Raw genomic sequence first — 18729 nt, 5'->3', positions numbered from 1 at the left:
TGACATTTAGCAATAAATTCCTTTTAAATTTTTATAAATATTGAGCTCACTGGAATAAAAAGTACATTATTAAGGGATAAAGTTCAAGGCTATATAACTGTGTTAAATAGCACAATTTATAAGTTGTATAAATAACTTATATAGGATCTGAGTATATGACTAGTCTGTTATATGTAAGAGGTATTGCTTATATAGCAGGTATCATTTGAATATTTACCCAACACATCCCTCTCCCTCCCATCCATTTTCTTCTGGTAGCAAAGTAGAGATTAAAATGTTAATATTGAAGCATAGGTATTTGTCTTCTGGGATTAGACTTTTAAAAGACAATTGATCGGGGCTTCCCTGGTGGCGCAGTGGTTGACAGTCTGCCTGCAAATGCAGGGGACGCGGGCTCGTGTCCCGGTCTGGGAAGATCCCACATGCCGTGGAGCGGCTAGGGCCATGAGCCATGGCCGCTGAGCCTGCGCGTCCGGAGCCTGTGCTCTGCAACGGGAGAGGCCACAACAGTGAGAAGCCCGCATACCGCAAAAAAAAAAAAAAAAAAAAAAAAGACAACTGATTGAAAAAGATCAGGGTATTAGATTGTATTAACTGGTTATGGCCTTTACTAAGGAAGTAAAAGGCAAACATTGGTCCAACTTGGCCTATCTGAAAGCAGGAAAGCCTTTTAAATATGAGGTCAAAAAGCCAAGATACTTGAAGGCCAGATAACTGTGACTTTCCCAAACTGCTAATTTAGTTCTAAGCATAAAAGTTTATACCACAAAAAGCAAGAAAGTAGAAAACAGAAAGAAAAGAAGATTGGGATCTAGGGGAGCCAGAAAAATAGGAAGCCTTGATTCCTTAGCATACTTCTGTTCTGGTTATTTATTGCCTTGCAAATCACCCCAAAACTGAGTGGCTTAAGACAACAATTTATTATCTCTCATGGTTCTGCAGGTTTAGATGGAACTTCTTGCTTGTGAGTTTTCATTGAGTCAGGTGGCAGCTCTGGCTGAAGTCACCTGAAGGCCTGATTGGGTTAGAGGTCCAATACAGTTTCTTCATTCACATTTCCTTCAAATGGGATGGATGGCTAGAACAGATAGGGCTTTCTCTCCCTCTCTTGATATACTCTCTCCATGTGACTAGCTTAATACTTCCTCATAGCATGGCAGTCTCAGGGTAGTTGGACTTTTTACATGGTGGCTGTGTTCTCCCAGAGGAGGTGTTTCAAGCCCAGGTGGAAGCCAGATACTGGAGAAGTAGTCTGAATGGTCCTGCAGCATCAGTCAAAGCTTCATTCTAGGACTGAGACAATCTACCACTGTGTTGTCCAAAATAGTAACTGCGAATGAGATATCATCTCACACCAGTCAGAATGGCCATCATCAAAAAATCTAGAAACAATAAATGCTGGAGAGGGTGTGGAGAAAAGGGAACCCTCTTACACTGTTGGTGGGAATGTAAATTGATACAGCCACTGTGGAGAACAGTATGGAGGTTCCTTAAAAAACTACAAATAGAACTACCATATGACCCAGCAATCCCACTACTGGGCATATACCCTGAGAAAACCATAATTCAAAAAGAGTCATGTACCAAAATGTTCATTGCAGCTCTTTTTACAATAGCCCAGAGATGGAAACAACCTAAGTGTCCATCATCGGATGAATGGATAAAGAAGATGTGGCACATATATACAATAGAATATTACTCAGCCATAAAAAGAAACGAAATTGAGCTATTTGTAATGAGGTGGATAGACCTAGAGTCTGTCATACAGAGTGAAGTAAGTCAGAAAGAGAGAGAAAAATACCGTATGCTAACACATATATATGGAATTTAAGGAAAAAAATGTCATGAAAAACCTAGGGGTGAAACAGGAATAAAGACACAGACTTACTAGAGAATGGACTTGAGGCTATGGAGAGGGGGAAGGGTAAATGGTGACAAAGCGAGAGAGAGGCATGGACATATATACACTACCAAACGTTAAGGTAGATAGCTAGTGGGAAGCAGCCGCATAGCACAGGGATATTGGCTCGGTGCTTTGTGACAGCCTGGAGGGGTGGGATAGGGAGGGTGGGAGGGAGGGAGACGCAAGCGGGAAGAGATATGGGAACATATATAAAAAAACAAAACAAAACAAAACAAAACAAAAAAACAAAATAGTAACTGTGAGCCATGTATACCTATTTACATTTAAATTACTTAAAATTAAATAAAAATTAGAAATTTAGTTCCTTGGTTGGTCTAGCCATATTTTAAGCGGTCAGTAGCCATATGTAATATGATGGTTACTTTTATGTGTCAACTTGCTGGGCCACAGGGTACCCAGACACTTGGCTAAACATTATTTCTAGGTGTGTCTGTGATGGTTTTTTTGGATGAGCTTAACATTTGAATCAGTAGACTGAGGAAAGCAGATTGTTTTCCTTAATGTGAGTGGGACTCATTGAATCCACTGAAGGCCTGAATAGAACAAAAGGCCCAGTAAGATAGAATTCTTTCTCTCTGCCACTGTCTTTGAGATGGAATATCAGACTTCTGCCTTTGGACTAAAATTTGGATTGCAACTTTATTATTGGCTTTCCTGGACCAGTTTTCCGACTGCTTAGCTTCCATAATAACATAAGCCAACTCCACACAGTAAATCAATCTCCCTATCTATCTATCTATCTATCTATCTATCTATCTATCTATCTATCTATCTATCTATCTCTCCTTCCAATTGGCTCTGTTTCTCTGGAGAATGCTAATACATGTGGCTAATGGCTATTATATTGTATACCACAAACATAGAATATTTTCATTATCACAGAAAGTTACTGACTAGCTGATGTACTATATGAAGAATAATGTGCCTGTATAAGAGTGTGTGCATGCACACGCAGGGGCCATTAATAGGATGTAATTCACAGTAGTATTGGAAAAATAAGTTACCTGCAGTAATTTTGTGAGCAGTGTTCTGAGTAACTGTAAGTAAACAGACATATTAAGAATGAGAGTGGGTGTCGTGGAGGGAAAAAAGGTAATGAGAGGCTTGGGAGCATTTGTGAAGAAAAGTAAGGCAGAAAACAGTTGTATTAGAGTTCTTTAGAGAAACAGAACCAATGAACCAGTACGCTATATATTTGGCTATAAGCCTATTTGTTATATATATAACTACTGGTATATGTGTGATGTGTGTGTGGTGTGTGTGTATGTATGTATATGTGTGCATATATAAATATATTATATATGTATATACATATAAATAATTGGCTCACAAAATTATGGAGGTCCCAAGATACGTGGCTGGCAAGTCAAAGACTCAGAACAACCAACGATGTAGTTTCAGTCTGAATCCAAAGGCCTGAGAACCAGGACAGCTGATGGTATAAGTTCTAGTCTGAAAGCTGGCAGGCTGGAGACCTAGGAAGAGATGATTTTTCAGTTCCAGTCCAAAGGCAGGAAATGATAATGTTCCAGCTCCAGCAGTCAGGTAGGTGAAGTTTCTTCTTACTCAGCCTTTTTGTTCTCTTCAGGTCTTCAATTGATTGGATAAGACCCACCCACATTAGAGTGGGCAATAATTTACTCAGTCTATCTACTCAAATGTTAATCTCATCCAGAAACAGCCTCACAGACACACCCAGAAAAATGTTTGACCAAATGTCTGGGCACCCTGTGGCCTAGTCATCACAACAGTGCAAATCTTACGTAAGAATGTTAATAACATCTGATCTAGGATGAAAAGAATATTCTAAGTTAGAGTGGGGTACAAAGATAATCATCACAACAGTGCAAATCTTTACTTAAGAATGTTGAGGGAATTCCCTGGTGCTCCAGTGGTTAGGACTCCGTACTTTCACTGCTGGGGCCTGGGTTTGATTCCTGGTAGGGGAACTAAGATCCTGCAAGATGTGTGGCACGGCCAAACAAAACAACAACAACAACAACAAAAGAATGTTGATAACATCTGACCTAGGATGAAAAGGAATATCCCAGTAATTCCTCACCTCACAAGGCATACTTCTTAAGTCACCTGTAAAACTGTTTATAAAATTACATGTTTTTCCTCCTTTTCTAATAACTATAAAATCATATATCTTCCCAGGGGTATGATGTAATATGAAACAGAAGAAGGAGTAGGGCTTTAGAAGAGGATAAGACTTGAGTTCCAATGCTGGCTCAGCAATATACTTGTGATACATTTGAGGCAAGTAACTTCTGATCTTTGATTCTCATTTTCTTCATTTGTAAAATAAGGATAAACTTTACCTATCTAGTTGTGTTATTGAGAAGATTAAAAATAATAAATAGTTTAGCATTTACTATGTGCTAAATAAATGAAAGTTAGTACTTATTTTCTATTAGAAAGTTAACATAAAAGCCAAAGAAATCATTTAAATGACATTAATGAAAATGTTTACATTTAAAAGGTGGTAGGGGGAGGGACAGCAGAAACAGTTCTCTAATAATTCCTAGGGCTTAAGAGGAAAGCTGAACATAAGAGCTATCATTGCAAAGTAGTTTTATATGGAGTATCAGGATCAATGAAAAGAAGAGACAACTGGTGGAGACTTGAGCCAGCCTCCTCTTTCTGACTCCATAATGATAGAAAGGAATACTTAAAGGGACTAGCCAGGGAGTATTTATACTACACAAGGGGTAGTATAACAGAGCAGGTAACCAGCATGATATACACTAGATAGACATGAGTTAGTGCTGTGAAAAGGATCAAAGCATCTTCTCAACAACACAATGAGGCCAGGGTGTTACTCCTGGTCTATTTCTCAAGTCTAGCAATGGGCTACAGCATCAATAATCTGTAACAGCAATATAGGGTCTCTCCATGGCCTGCCTCAAAGAATCACAGAATTGGTTGAAAGACTCAGTCCTTATCACCTACACACCCATTGGAACTGCTCCGAATTCTCATCCATTTAAAGATACGTATTTAAATCCTTCTTTATTAGAGGAAGTTAGATACTGAAGATGGAAAAATAAATTTATCTCCTATAAGCTTAGATTCGTCTGGGTTTTTAAAAGTTCCCTCAAAGTTTAGGATTATAGGTGTTGACAAGGATTTTTGATCCACAGGGGACAATCTACAGCAGAAATTACTACCCTGACTTCTAAGCCGTCTAATCAGGGAGAGATGAAGGAAACGATTTGGGTAGATACTGAATACTTGTTTCATAATACTTTCATTCTGTATGTGATTGATTACGTATGTGTGTGTATACATAAAATTTTTTTCTACAACTTAATTTTAAAATACATTCTTATTGGACATTTAAGGGTACCTCTACTTTCCAATTCTTTAATGTGGTCATAATTACCACTGGAAACTACCAAAATTTAAGTAATATCATGTTGGTTTTCCCCCGCCATAATTCTATTATTTTTCTATTTCTCATCTAGATGAACGGCCACTACACTTCCCAAGCTAGACACTTGGAAGCCGTCTTTCACCAACCATATACATCCATTTTAAAACCACTTCTCTTCATCCCTACTGCTATTCTTTTAGTTTAAGCTCTCATCATTCTCACTTGAATTGCCCCAACAGCCTTAACACTGATCTTTCTTATTCTATAAACTTTTATTTAAAATCTTCTGGGTTTCAAACCTGTGCATACATTTGGGAATATAAAGATAAATGAGGCACAGAATCCCTGCTCTTACAGGTTTATAGGCTAGTGGGGAAAGAAATAAGTAAACTGTATAAGGGTCATAATAGAGATATGAGCAGTGTTATGGAAGCATAGAGGAAGGACAACATTCAGACTTGCTTTCAGGGGTGGAAAGGACAAAATAGAGAGGGGAGGAGGAGGATTGAGGAAGCCATCCTGATGAGTACAGTACTTGAGCTGTTAAAAAAAAAAAAAAGAAAAAAAAGGAAAATGGTTACCAAAGGTGAGAAAGACATTTCCAAGAGAAAAAATTAATTTATAAATGCAAAGGCATGGATAAGAGTTATTACGGCCCCTTTGGAGAAATAGAAAGTTGAGGACAGGGGATAGGGTAAAAAAAGCTTAAGTAGTAAATAGGGAATGGCTCATGCAAAGTCTTACATACCATGCAAGGGGGCTTGGGTTTCATTCTATAGGTAATGAGGAATATTTAGAAAACTTTTAAGGAGTGGCATTATACCACTGGATTTACAGTTTAGAAATATCATTCTGCTAAGAATATAGCAGTGAGTAACAAAGATGTGGCTCCTATCCTCATGGAGCTTACTATCTAATGGGACAGATATGCATGTTCACTGGCACTGGTAATGAGAATATCAACTTTAAAAAATCCAAACACTTTTTCTTAATGAAAAACAAATTTAATTTTGTTAAGCCACTGAGATGTAGCTATTACAACAAATAGGATTATCTTAATTGATGAATATTAATTTTAATCCCAGCAACTCAATAAACACATTTATTAATCTAAATATTTATCTGTTGATTCTCTCGTGTTTTCTGCATAAAAATTACATATTTGTAAATACTAAGGTTGCTTTTCTTTCCTATTTTTTACCAATTTTATTTCTTTTTTTGTACTACAGTAGTAGCTAAGACCTCCTGTACAACGTTGAATAAAAGCAACATGGTTTGCAATACGTTTAAATATCACTGTATGTGTATATATAATTTATACCTAATTATTTATACCAAGTTATAATACATACATAAATAATTTGGACCTTGGATTAAGTCAGTTACTGAGGCTCATAGTTCACAGATAAGAAGTGAAACCAACGATAAATGTACATTGTAATTTTTATTTCTATAACTAGTAATGTAAGTAAAATGGCTTTATTTGAAATTTTCAAGTATCAACTAATACATCAGCATTACACACAGGTATTCACTTTTGTAAAGTGGTTAAAAGTTAAAGCCCTCCATGTTTACTCTATGTAGAATGGTCAAGCAGAGAAGCTGAAATGTCCTATTTTGTCAATTTGGCTTGAGTGAATTTCTACATGGAGACTTTACTTAATCAACGATTATAAGCACAATCAAAGAGAAAGGGCGTGTTAGTTTCTGCTTTATAACAAAGTGAATCAGTTGGAACAGTTCTCAGACCTTTCTGAGATGCTCTTCCCAGGTTATAATCCTCAAATTTGGCTCAAATAAAATTTTGCATTTCTTTCTTAAAAAAAAAAAAAAAAGAGAAAGGGCACTGGAAAATATATGAAAGGGGAAGAGGGATCTGATCCACAAGATAACTAAAGCCATTGAAATTAATAAAAATCAATCAAGGAAAGCAAGTAGAATTAGCAGAGAAGAGGGCCAAGGATGGAACACCAAGGATAACTAATCTTAAGGGATAGACAATTTAAGTTGAAGAATTATTTATGCAGCATCTGCTACATACCAGGTGATGGTCTACACAAACTGAAAATATAATGGAAAATACAATCTGTAGTAGATACAGGTGAAAAAGTTCTACAGCTGAGAAAAAACTCACAAAGAACAGGAAGAGAAATGCAAGAAAATTAGGAAAGATGGTGGAAGCCAAAGGAAGAGAATTTCAAGAATGAAGCAGTTCCCATATTATCAAAAGCTGAGAGAGATTAGGTAAGGTAAGGACTGAAGTCACCGATGATTTGAGGGTGGGGTGGGGAGAGGCCAGATTACAGTGGTTTTAAGAGGGAATAATGAACAAATTTGTATAAATTTTTCTTTTAAGTTCAGTGAGGTTGGGACTAGAGGTGCAATTCTAAGAAATATTGTTTTGCTTTAGATGGGAGAAATTTGAGCATGTTGATACACTGACAAAAAAGGAGAGATATGGAGGGAAATTTTTGATAATGATTACAACAATCTAAATTAAGCACTTACATCCCTATCAAAGCGAATCATTTTGGACCTTTAAAGCAACAAATCAGAGAACAATACTATATGGCAAAACTTTCATTTCTGTTAACAGGTAAACACTGATAAGCAAATGAATGGTTAGAGACTCAATTTTCATAGTTTATCTGTGATATAACAAACCTGAAAATATTAGAATTTATAAGTAATTTATAAAGCTATTTCATTCAATGCTCATAATCCTTTAAGATTAGTATTAATAATGACTTTTTCAAAATGGGAAATTGAGGCTGAGATTAAACAATAAGGTGTAAGACACAAAACTAACAGAAACATGCTTGTTTCACTCAAAGTCCATGCTCTTTTCAATACTATTCTGACCCTGGATTTTAATATCAAATGAAAGCTCAGAAAGTAATTTTAGTGCTCAAAAGATCCAACCATAAATGTACTGGTCAAAACTTACCATGACAATTTAAGATCATTCTGAATAAGAAAGACATATATGACAAAAATAAGAGCTAACATTTATAGAGCCAGTACCATGTGTTAGGTACTGGGCCATGGGTCTCACACAGCATTTAATTTAATTCTTATAAATATTACTCCTATAAAAAATGAGACCTCTGCTTTAGTAAAGTAGAGTAGACATACTTTTCCCTGTATCTCCTGCTAAGCACAACTAAAAACCCTGGACATATATAAAAATATATCTCACAAACATACAGAGCCTGTGAGAAGTGGAGAGAAACAGGCAGGCTGGCTAGTGAACTTCAGACACAAGGAACAAGACAGTGATGAGTTCCTTGGGTTTTATTTTTGCCTAATATATCATAGATAGTGAAGAAGTTGACAACACTGAACACCAATGGGCACACACATAAAGAGATCCAAGAAAAACATGATCTCTTTAGGCAAAGGACCAGGAAAAAGAGCAACCTAGCAAGACAAAAGTTTTGACAAACACCACAAAAAAACTGGGGCTCTATACCACCAATGTCAGCAAAAGTGGAATGGAGAGCCAAGAATTCCACCCTTGACAGACTGTAATGAGGTGCCTCAGCTCTCCTCCTCCCATTCCCCCAAAGGAATGCTGTTGGTGAAGGCTGAGTGGGGAGTCAGGACATTAATCATTTCTGGGTGGTAACAAGTGGCCACCAACAACCCCCCCAATCAGTGGCAATCATGTGGCATGTGGGGAGCCTGACCTTCTACCCCCACCTGGCAGTAACATGGCATTCCACCCCCTCCTGGCTGGAGTAGAGTCAGAGGCCAAGTAAAGAATCAGGACTTCCACTACCGATTAGCAGCAACAAGGCCATCCCCAATGATGTCACTGGAGACCACGTGAGGAGCAATAACAAGGTGCCTCTTGTTATCAGCGGATAATCTGAGGCTGAGATTGGTATCAGAGGATGCAGAGAGGGGAGCCTAAACTTCTAATTCTGTCCAGCAGTAGAAAGGAGCCCTTCCTCTCCTAGGTATCAACAGAGGTATAGTGGAAAGTCTGGACTTCCTTCTCAACCTGGCAGCAATGAGGTGGTAACCTAAACCGAAAAGAGCAGTGTTAAAAAAAAAAACCCACTAAAATACAAGATTTAAATAAGATCTAGAGTCTTATATAATACTCAGTAGAGCTAAGAACCAGGAATATATCAAATTAAATAAGAAAAAACAATCAACAGACATCAACAGTGAGATGACACTGATGTCAGAATTATGTGCCAAGAATTTTAAGCAGCCATCACAGAAAAACCTCAGTGAGCAATTACAAAGTATATATTATATACATGCACATATATATATTATATACAGTTGTCCCTTGGTAACCACAGGGGATCGGTTCCAGGACACTCCTCCCCATCCAATACCAAACCCCTCAGATGCTTAACTCCCTTATATTAAATGGCTGGCATAGTACGCTCAGTCCTTTGAATGTGCAGATGTGGAACCTACAGATATGGAGGGCTGAATGTATACATGTACATATGTAAGTGATGTAATCCTAGAACAATCTCTAAAGCATCTATACAAAGAGATACACCCAGAATCATTATAACAGAATGAAAACGGAAAATGGAATCCTAAAAAAGGTTCAAGTAACCCAAAGGAGGCAGAAAAAAGAAAAAAGAGAAATTAAAAACAGAATAAACAGGGCTTCCCTGGTGTCGCAGTGGTTGAGAGTCCACCTGCCAATGCAGGGGACACGGGTTCGTGCCCCAGTCTGGGAAGATCCCACATGCCACGGAGCGGCTGGGCCCATGAGCCATGGCCGCTGAGCCTGTGAGTCTGGAGCTTGTGCTCTGCAACAGGAGAGGCCACAGCAGTGAGAGGCCCGCATACCGCAAAAAAAACCCCAAAAAACAAAAAACCAGAATAAACAGAAAACAAACAACCAAAAAGCAAACTTCAGTACTAACATATTCAATAACTGTACTAAATGTAAATGGTACACACACACACACACACACACACACACATACATACACACGTACCAATTAAAAGACAGAGATCAGCAGAATAGATTTAAAAAAAAAATAACCCCAACTTTATACTTCTTAAAAGTAACTCACTTCAAACAGAATGATATAAGTAGGTTGGAAGTCAAAAGATAGAGAAAGATATACTATATAAGCATGAATTAAAAGAAAACAGGTGTGGCTATATTAATATCAGGTAAAGTAGACATCAACAAAGAAAAGTATCAGGGACAAAGAGATATATCACATAATGTCAATCCAGCAAGAAGACATAGCAAACCTAAATGTGTACATATCAAACAAAAGAGGTGCAGTAATGGGAAGCAAAAACTGATAGACCTGAAAAGAAAAACAGACAAATGCATTTATTATAGCTATAATGCTAGAGACCTGAATGTCCTCTCTAAAATTAATAGAACAAGAACACAATAAATCAGCAATGATACACAAGAACTCAATAACACCAGCAACCAACAGAATCTAATCAACAGAATACACATGATTTTCAAGTGCCTATGAAACATATAGCAAAAGTGACCATATCCTGACCTACCCTTAAATGATTTAAAAGAATTGAAGGCACACAGATTATGTTATGTGGCCACAATGAAATGAGGCTAGAAATCAATTAAGAGAAAGGTTAACACTAAAATCTGAGGGGGCAGAGTCAAGATAGCAAAATAGGAGGACACAGAGTTCACATCTCCTTACAACTAGGGCACCTACCAGGCACTTGTGAGGGGCCACAGACACCGAAGGGGATGGGAAGAACCCCCAAGTAACCAGGTAGGACGTGGCGTGGGGGAGAAGAAATGGAGGCAGGATGGGATGGATGCCCCTGTGGGGCGGCTGGGGGAGGGGTTCCCACACCTAGAGTGGCCCACCCACAGTGAGGAGAGCAACGGGGATGCAGAGAGACCCTTGGGAGATTGGAGGATCAGAAAGGAACAAAGCCAGTGTTTCCCCCGCCCACCTGGGCCATACGGAGCCGGCTGAGGTCTTGGGCCTGATCCTCTGCACTCCAAGGCCACCACTGGCTGTGCAGAGCCCAAACCCTGCCCCTGCACTCTAATCCACGCTCTGAGGCCCCCTCCAGCCATGTTGTCCTTTCCGGCTGTGCAGGTCCTGAGCCTAGGGGCCCGCCCCCACCTTAAACCCCCACCACCACCTAAGGTCCTTGACCCAAGCCAAGGCTTTTTCCAGCCCCTTTTTCTTTTCTTCATTTTTTTCTTTTTTTTTTTTTAAACGTTGTGGTTCTGTTTACCTTGTGGTGGTATCATTTATATTTTTATTTTTTCTATTAAGTCTTTCATTTTTCTAATTTTATTTTATCTTTTACTCTTTGTGATTGTTCTGCTCCTTTTGGTTTCTTCCCTGCCTCTTTTTTTTTTTTTTTCCTGTTTTGGTTCTGTTTTACCTTGTTGTTGTTGTTTCACTTATATTTCTAGTTTTTCCAATATATTTTTTATTTTTCACTTTATTTTTTATTCTTCGATATCATACTTTTTTTTTCTTCTTTTTTTTGCCACGCCACACGGCTTGCAGAATCTTGTTTCCCAGGCTGAGGGTCGGGCCTGAGCTGCTGAGGTGGGGATAACAAGTCCAAACCGCTGGACTAACAGAGAACCTCAGACACCAGGAAATATTAATCAGAGTGAGATCTCCCGGAGATCCTCACTTCGGCACCAAGACCTCACTCTACCCAACTGCCTGCAAACTCCAGTGCTGGACACCTCAGGCCAAACAACCAGTAAGACAGGAACAAAGCCCCACACATTAAAAAAAATGAGTTGACAAAAAAATGTGTTACAGATGAAGGACCAAAGTAAAAACCTACAACACCAAATAAATGAAGAGAAAATAGGCAACCTACCTGAAAAGAAATTCAGAGTAATGATACTAATAAAGATGATACAAAATCTCAGAAATAGAATGAAGGCATGGATTGAGAAAATACAAGAAATGTTTAAAAAAGACCTAGAAGAACTAAAGAACATAAAACTGTGATGAACAACACAATAACTGAAGCAAAAAAATACACTAGAAGGAATCAACAGCAGAATGAGAAAGAAGAACAAATAATGAGCTGGAAGATAGAATGGTGGAAATAACTGCTGAGGAGCAGAATAAAGAAAAAAGAATGAAAAGAATTGAGGACAGTGTCAGAGACCTCTGGGACAACATTAAACACACAACATTCGAATTATAGGGGTTCCAGAAGAAAAAGAGAAAGAATCTGAGAAAATATGTGAAGAGATTATAGTTGAAAACTTCCCTAACATGGGAAAGGAAATAGCCACCAAAGTGCAGAAACTGCAGAGAGTCCCATACAAGATAAATCCTAGGAGAAACCACCAAGACACATATTAATCAAACTAACAAAAATTAAACACAAAGAAAAAATATTAAAAGTAGCAAGGGAAAAGCAACAAATAACGTAAAAGGGAATCCCCATAAAGTTATCAGCTGTTTTTTCAGCAGAAACTCTGCAGGCCAGAAGGGAGGGTCAGGATATTTTTAAAGTAATAAAAGAGAAAAACCTACAACAAAGATTACTCTAACCATCAAGGATCTCATTCGGATTTGATGGAGAAATCGAAAGCTTTAGGGATAAGCAAAAGCTAAGAGAATTGAGCACCACCAAATCAGCTTTACAACAAATGCTAAAAGAACTTCTCTAGGCAGGAAACACAAGAGAAAAAGAAGAAAAGGAACTACAAAAACAAACCCAAAACAATAAAGAGAAAGGTAATAGGAACATATATATCTATAATTACCTTGAATGAAAATGGATTAAATGCTCCAACCAAAAGACATAGACTGGCTGAATGGATACAAAAATAAGACTTGTATATATGCTGTCTATAAGAGATCCACTTCAGACCTAGGGACACATACAGATGGAAAGTGAGGGGATGGAAAAAAGGTATTCCATGCAAATGGAAACCAAAAGAAAGCTAAAGGAGCAATACTCATATAGACAAAATAGGCTTAAAAGTAAAGAATGTTCCAAGAGAAAAGAAAGGACACTATGTAATGATCAAGGGATCAATCCAAGAAGAAGACGGAATAATTATAAATGTTTATGCACCCAACATAGGAGCACCTCAATACCTAAGGCAAATACTAACAGCCAAAAAAGGGGAAAATGACAGTAACGCAATAACAGTGGGAGACCTCAACACTCCACTTACACCAATGGACAGATCATCCAGACAGAAAATAAGGAAACACAAGCTTTAAATGACACAATAGACCAGATAGATTTAATTGATACTTATAGGACATTCCAGGTGAAAGCAACAGAATACACTTTCTTCTGAAGTGCACACAGAACATTTTCCAGGATAGATCACACCCTGGGTCACAAATCAAGCTTTGGAAAATTTAAGAAAATTGAAATCGTATCAAGCATCTTTTCTGACACCAATACTATGAGATTAGAAATCAATTATAGGAAAACAACTGTAAAAAACACAAACTCATGGAGGCTAAACACTGCACTGATAAATAACCAAGAGATCACTGAAGAAATCAAAGAAGAAATAAAAGAATACCTAGAAACAAATGATAATGAAAGCACAATGAACCAAAACCTATGCGATGCAGCAAAAGCAGTTCTAAGAGGGAAGTTTATAGCAATTCAATCTCACCTCAAGAAACAAGAAAAATCTCAAATAAACAATCTAACCTTACACGTAAAGCAACTAGAGAAAGAAGAAGAAAGAAAACCCAAAGTTAGCGGAAGGAAAGAAATCATAAAGATGAGAGTAGAAATAAAAGAAATAGAAATTAAAAAAATAACAGCAAAGATCAATAAAACTAAAAGTTGGTGCATTGAGAAGGTAAACAAAATTGATAAACCGTTAACCAGACTCATCAAGAAAAAAAGAGAGAGGACTCAAATCAATAAAATTGCAAAAGGAGAAGTTACAACTGACACCACAGAAATACAAAGGATGATACGAGACTACTATAAGCAACTATATGCCAATAAAATGGACAACCTGGAAGAAATGGACAAATTCTTGGAAAAGTACAACTTTCCAAGACTGAACCAGGAAGAAATAGAAAATATGACCAGACCAATCACAACTAACGAAACTGAAACTGTGATTAAAAGTCTTCTAACAAACAAAAGTCCAGGACCAGATGGCTTCACAGGCGAATTCTACCAAATATTTAGAGAACAGCTAACACCAATCCTTCTCAAACTCTTCCAAAAGACTGCAGAGTGAGGAACACTCTCAAACTCGTTCTACAAGGCCATCATCACCCTAATACCAAAACCAAAGATATCACACACACAGAAAAATTACAGGCCAATATCACTGATAAACATAGATGCAAAAATCCTGAACAAATAAATACTAGCAAACAGAATTCAACAGCACATTAAAAGGATCATACACCAGGATCAAGTGGGATTTATCCCAGGGATGCAAGGATTCTTCAATATACACATATCAATCAATGTGATACACCATATTAACAAACTGAAGAATAAAAACCATATGATCATTTCGATAGATGCAGAAAAAGCTTTTGACAAAATTCTACACCCATTTATGATAAAAAAATTTCCAGAAAGTGGGCATAGAGGGAACCTACCTCAACATAATAAAAGCCAAATATGACAAACCCACAGTCAACATCATTCTCAATGGTGAAAAACTGAAAGCATTTCTTCTAAGATCAGGAACAAGACAAGGTTGCCCACTTTTGCCACACTTATTCAACATAGTTTTGGAAGTCCTAGCCATGGCAATCGGAGAAAAAAAAGAAATAAAAGAAAGCAAAATTGGGAAAGAAGTAAAACTGTCACTATTTGCAGATGACATGATACTATACATAGGAAATCCTAAAGATGCCACCAGAAAACTACTAGAACTCATAAATGAATTTGGTAAAGTTGCAGGATACAAAATTAATGTACAGAAACCTCTTGCATTCCTGTATACTAACAACAAAAGATCAGAAAGAGAAATTAAAGAAATAATCCCATTTACCACTGCAACAAAAATAATAAAATACCTAGGAATAAACCTACCTAAAGAGACAAAAGACCTGCACTCAAAAAACTATAAAACACTGATGAAAGCAATCAAAGATGACAAAAACAGATGGAGAGATATACCATGTTCTTGGATTGGAAGAATCAATATTATGAAAATGACTATACTACCCAAAGCAATCTACAGATTCAATGCAATCCCTATCAATTACCAATGGTATTTTTCACAGAATTAGAGCAAAAATTTTTACAATTTGTATGGAAACACAAATGACTCTGAACAGCCAAAGCAATCTCGAGAAAGAAAAGTGGAGCTGGAGGACTTCAGACTATATTAAAAGCTACAGTAATCAAGACAGTATGGCACTGGCACAAAAACAGAAATATGCATCAAAGGTATAGGATAGAAATCCCAGAGATGAACCCACGCACCTATGGTCACCTAATCTATGACAAAGGAGGCAAGAATATACAATGGAGAAAGACAATCTGTTCAATAAGTGGTGCTGGGGAAACTGTACAGCTACATGTAAAAGAATGAAATTAGAACACTCCCTAACACCATACACAAAAATAAACTCAAAATGTATTAAAGACTTAAAGGTAAGACCAGACACTATAAAACTCTTAGAGGAAAACATAGGAAAAACACTCTTTGACACAAATCACAGCAAGATCTTTTCTGACCCACCTCCTGGAGTAATGAAAATAATAACAAAAATAAACAAATGGGACCTAATGGAACTTAAAAGCTTTTGCACAGTAAAGGAAGCCATCAACAAAATGAAAAGACAACCCTCAGAATGTCAGAAAATATTTGCAAAGGAAGCAACGGACAAAGGATCAATCTCCAAAATATACAAACAGCTCAATAACAGAATAACAAACAACCCAATCAATAAATGAGAGGAAGACCTAAATAGACATTTTTCCAAAGAAGACATACAGATGGCCAACAAACACCTGAAAAGTTGCTCCACATCACTAATTATTAGAGAAATGCAGAACAAAACTACAATGAAGTATCACCTCAGACCAGTCAGAATGGCCATCATCAAAAAATCTACAAACAATAAATGCTGGAGAGGATATGGAGAAAAGGGAACCCTTTTGCACTGCTGGTGGGAATGAAAATTGATACAGTCACTGTGGAGAACAGTATGGAGGTTCCTCAGAAAACTAAAACTAGAACTACCATATGACCCAGCAATCCCACTACTGGGCATATAACCTGAGAAAACCATAATTCAAAAAGATACAAGTACCCCAATGGTCACTGCAGCTGTATTTACAATAGCCAGTATGTGGAAACAACCTAAATGTTAATCGACAGATGAATGGATAAAGAAGATGTGGTACATATATATGTAATGGAATATTACTCAGCCATAAAAAGGAACGAAATTGGGCCATTTGTAGAGACGTGGATGGACCCAGAGTCTGTCATACAGAGTGAAGTAAGTCAGAGTAAAACAAATATCGTATATTAACGCATATATATATGGAATCTAGAAAAATGGTACACACGAACCTATTTGTAAGGCAGGAATAGAGATGCAGACGTAGAGAATGGAAATGTGGACGGGGGAGAAGGGGAGGGTGGGATGAACTGGGAGATTAGGTGTGACATAAAAACATTACAATGTGAAAAACAGATAGCTGGTGGGAACCTGCTGCATAGTACAGGGAGCTCACCCTAGTGCTCTGTGATGACCTAGACAGGTGGGACTGGGGAATGGGGAGGGGGTCCAAGAGGAAGGGGATATATTTATACACACAGCTGATTCACTTTATTGTACAGCAGAAATTAACACAACATTGTAAAGCAATTATACTCCAACCAAAAAAAAATTAAATAAATAAAAATTAAAATCTCCACGCACCTGGAAATGAAGTAACACATTTGTTAACAATTCATGAGGCAAGGAGAAAGTCTCAAGGGAAATTTTTAAAAAATACATTGAATTGAATGAAAACGAAAACACAACATACTTAAATGTGTGGGATGTAGCTAAAACAATGCTGAGAGAAAACTTTATCTCAGGAAATGATTACATTATGCAAGTATAAAGGTCTCAAATCAATCACCTAAGCTCCTGCCTCAAGAAAACTAGAAAAAGAAGAGCAAAATAAACTCAATGTAGTCAAGAGAGAGAAAATGATACATAGCAAATTATCTATGAAATTAAAATTTTTAAAATTCAGAGAAAATCAATGAAACAAAGAGCTTATTCTTTGAAAAGTTCAATAAAGTAGACAAACCTCTAGCAAGACTGACAAAGAAAGAATAAAAGAGAGAAAACACAAATTATTAATATCAGGAGTGAAACAAGAGAATTACTACAGACCTTGAAAACATCAAAAGGATAAAGGAATACTATAAACAACTCTATACATAACAATTTGATAGTTCAGATGGAATAGACTAATTCCACAAAAAACACATTACCACAACTCACTCAAGATAAAATATAAAATTTGAATAGTCATGTTACTATTAAATAAATTAAATTTACCAAATGTTTAAAGTATGAATATCAATCTATACAATTTCATCCACAATATAAAACAGGAGGGAATACTTCCCAACTAATTTTATTAAATGAGTTTTACTGTAGCACCCCAAAGACACTACTACAAAAATAAAAAAGACAAATATGACGTAAAAATTATTTCAAAAATTATCAAAAATAGTTCAGCAATAAATAAAAGAAATTATATACAACAACCATATCCAGGGATGTAAGAGTAGTTCAATATTCAAATATCAATATAAACCACCATGAAGGATGCTATGAAAGAAAAAATCATATGATCACATAAACACAGAAAAAGCATTTAAAAATCCAACACGTATTAACAAGAAAAACTCTCAGCCAACAATGAATAGAGAAGAGCTTCCTCAACTTGATAAGGAACATCTACAATAAAACCTATTGCTAACACTACACTAAATGGTAAGAGACTGAATACCTTCACTCTAAGATGAGAAAAATGACAAGGATATCCACTCTTACCACTGCTTTTCATCACAGTACTGGAAGCTCTAGCCAGCACACCAAGGCAAGAAAATCCTGTACAAAGCATACATATTGGAAAGAAAGAAATAAACTGTCTCTATTTATAGGCTATAAAATTGTCTATGAAAAATCCCAGATAATCCATAAATATATATATATATAGTAAGTTCAACAATGCCACAGGATATAATATTAACATACAAAAATCAATTGTTTTTCTATAAAATAGCCTTGAACACATGGAAACCACAATTTAAACAATAATACCACTTACAATAGCAAGGGAGGGAGAGAGAGAAAGAGAGACAGAAAAATTCACAGGTATAAATCTGACAAAAATGTACAGGACTCGTACACTGCAAACTACAAAATGCTGATATAAGAAATCAAAGAAACCTAAATACATGGAGAGATATGCTACATTCATGAAT

The 18729-nt window shown here is 36.8% G+C and overlaps 1 protein-coding gene across 2 annotated transcripts in view; it reads right to left on the bottom strand.

Annotated features, from left to right (window-relative positions):
- Positions 1-18729, bottom strand: part of KBTBD3 (kelch repeat and BTB domain containing 3) — a gene marked incomplete at its 3' end in the record, with an annotated part of 49866 nt that overhangs the window by 6138 nt on the left and 24999 nt on the right. Inside the window, exon 2 of one of the 2 annotated variants that reach the window (XM_082660645.1) lies at positions 3255-3399. The exons of the other annotated variant lie outside the window; for it this stretch is intronic. The remainder of the gene's footprint in view (positions 1-3254; positions 3400-18729) is intronic. 2 annotated transcript variants of the gene reach the window in all.

This window comes from Grampus griseus, assembly GCF_964374135.1.
Source record: "Grampus griseus genome assembly, chromosome: 8".
Lineage (NCBI taxonomy): Eukaryota > Metazoa > Chordata > Mammalia > Artiodactyla > Delphinidae > Grampus > Grampus griseus.
This window is presented reverse-complemented; position numbering and strand designations above follow the sequence as displayed.